Source organism: Hemiscyllium ocellatum, chromosome 29 (genome assembly GCF_020745735.1).
Source record: "Hemiscyllium ocellatum isolate sHemOce1 chromosome 29, sHemOce1.pat.X.cur, whole genome shotgun sequence".
Taxonomy (NCBI): Eukaryota; Metazoa; Chordata; class Chondrichthyes; order Orectolobiformes; family Hemiscylliidae; genus Hemiscyllium; species Hemiscyllium ocellatum.
Window position 1 is genome coordinate 12,951,459 of NC_083429.1, and position 2,999 is coordinate 12,954,457.

The 2,999-nt window shown below is 47.1% G+C and overlaps 1 non-coding gene across 1 annotated transcript; it reads right to left on the minus strand.

Moving 5' to 3' along the window:
* Positions 1 to 1,348: 1,348 nt before the first annotated feature.
* Positions 1,349 to 1,420, minus strand: trnae-uuc (transfer RNA glutamic acid (anticodon UUC)). Its single transcript has one exon. It is a non-coding gene; the product is annotated as a tRNA-Glu (tRNA).
* Between the last annotated feature and the right edge of the window lie 1,579 nt (positions 1,421 to 2,999).

Genomic DNA, 2,999 nt, shown 5'->3' on the forward strand with positions numbered 1-2,999 from the left:
TGTAATTATTCCCCTCTTAGGGGACCAAACATAGGTGAGTAATTTTCCACATTGCCAGGGAGATGTCAGAGTTACAGTTGGAATGAAACAGCTTCCCCAGGGACACGGCTTGTTGTGCAGCACAAGTCTTCAGTCCTATTTCGGGGGTCAGGGCCCATGGCCTTTTTCGTATCTACTGTGTTCAGCTGTTTCTTCATGTCACGGGCAGCGAGTCAGATTGATTAAAGACTGGCATCTGTGATTCTGTAGGCATCATGGCGAGAGTGAGGTGGATCATCGACTCAACACTTCTGTCTAAGGATGATGCAGATACTACATCCTTGTCTTTTACGCCGATGTGAAGGTCTGTTCCATTATCTAGGATGGGGATGTTTGTGGATCGCTTTCATCCAGTCATTTGTTTAATCTCCATCACCATTTATTACTGAATGTGGCAGGACTGCGGAGCTTTGATCAGATCGGTTGCTCAAGTGCGGTAACATTAAATGGGTTAGCATCAATAGACAATAGACAATAGGTGCGGGAGTAGGCCATTCTGCCCTTCGAGCCTGCACCACCATTCAATATGATTATGGCTGATCATCCTTAATCAGTATCTTGTTCCTGCCTTGTCTCCATAACCCTTGATTCCACAATCCTTGAGAGCTCTATTCAACTCTTTTTTTAGATTAGACTTAGATTAGACTTACAGTGTGGAAACAGGCCCTTCGGCCCAACAAGTCCACACCGACCCGCCGAAGCGAAACCCACCCATACCCCTACATTTACCCCTTACCTAACACTACGGGCAATTTAGCATGGCCAATTCACCTGACCCGCACATCTTTGGACTGTGGGAGGAAACCGGAGCACCCGGAGGAAACCCACGCAGACACGGGGAGAACGTGCAAACTCCACACAGTCAGTCACCTGAGTCGGGAATTGAACCCGGGTCTCAGGTGCTGTGAGGCAGCAGTGCTAACCACTGTGCCACCGTGCCGCCCACAAAACTTGCAGTGTGGAAACAGGCCCTTCGGCCCAACAAGTCCACACCGACCTGCCGAACCGCACCCACCCAGACCCATTCCCCTACATTTTACCCCTTCACCTAACACTGCGGGCAATTTAGCATGGCCAATTCACCTAACCTGCACATTTTTGGACTGTGGGAGGAAACCGGAGCACCCGAAGGAGACCCACACAAATAGAGGGAGAATGACTGTGTGGAGTTTGCACAGTCGCCTGAGGCGGGAATTGAACCCGGGTCTCTGGTGCTGTGAGGCAACAGTGCTAACCACTGCACCACCGTGCCGCCCAATAAGTAAGTGAACAGCGCATTTCAGGCGAATGGGTAGCCAAAGAATCTTGTTTCCCTGACCGGGAATCGAACCCGGGCCGCAGCGGTGAAAGCGCTGAATCCTAACCACTAGACCACCAGGGATACCACCAGGGATCTTTCTTAAATGAATCCAGAGACTTGGCCTCCACTGCCCTCTGGGGCAGAGCATTCCACACAGCCACCACTCTCTGGGTGAAGAAATTTCTCATCATCTCTGTCCTAACTGGTCTACCCAATATTTTTAAGCTGTGTCCTCTGGTTCGGCACTCAACCATCAGCAGAGACATGTTTCCTGCCTCCAGAGTGTCCAATCTTTTAATGATCTTGTATGTCTCAATCATATCCCCTCTCAATCTTCTAAACTCAAGGGTGTACAAGCCCAGTCGCTTCAGTCTTTCAGTGTAAGGTAATCCCGCCATTCCAGGAATTGACCTCATGAACCTACGCTGCACTCCCTCAATAGCCAGAATGTCTTTCCTCAAATGTGGAGACCAGAATTGCACACAGTACTCCAGGTGCGGTCTCACCAGGGCCCTGTACAGCTGCAGAAGAACCTCTTTGCTCCTATACTCAATGTTGTGAAGGCGAGCATGCTATTGTTATGAAGGCAAACATACTATTAGCCTTCTTCACCACCTGCTGTACCTGCATGCTTATCTTCATTGACTGGCGTACAAGAACATTCAGATCTTTCTGTACTGCCCCTTCACCTAATTGATTTCATTTAGGTAGGAATCTGCCTTCCTGTTCTTGCCACCAAAGTGGATAACCATACTTTTATCCACATTAAACTGCATCTGCCATGCGTCTGACCACTCACCTAACTTGTCCAGGTCTCCCTGTAATCTCCTAAAATCCTCATAACATTTCACCCTGCCACCCAGCTTAGTATCATCAGCAAATGTGCTAATGTTATTACTAATACCATCTTACCCCACTGGTCACTGCCTGCCATTCCAAAATGGAGCCGGTTATCACTATTCTTTGTTTCCTATCAGCCAACTAACTTTCAATCCAAGTTAGTACTTTGCCCCCAATACTGTGCGCCCTAATTTTGCTCACTAACCTCCTATGTGGGACTTTATCAAAACCTTTCTGAAAGTCCAGGTACACTACATCTACTAGTTCTCCCTCGTCCATCGTCAGAGTTACATCCTCAAAAACTTCCAGAAGATTAGTCAAGCATGATTTTCCCTTTATGAATCCATGCTGACTCTGACCTATCCTGTTACTTTATCCAGATGTGTCATAATTTCATCCTGTATAATAGACTTCAGCATATTTCCCACCACTGAGGTCAGACTAACTGGTCTATAATTTCCTGCTTTCTCTCTCCCACCTTTCTTAAAGAGTGATATAACATTAGCCACCCTCCAATCCGCAGGAACTGATTCCAAATCTATCGAACTCTAGAAATAATCACAAACACATCCACGATTTCTCTAGGCACCTCCTTCAGTGTCCTGGGATGTAGACCATCAGGCCTCGGGGACTTATCAATCTTCAGACTTAACAGTCTTTCCAGCACTAATTCCTGGCAAATATAAATTCCGATCAGTTCAGGTCGTTCAGCCAATGTTACCCCAGGGAGATTGCTTGTGTCTTCCCCAGTGAACACAGATTTGAAGTACCAACTCAATTCTTCTGCCATTTCTTTGTTCCCCATAATATATTCTCCTGT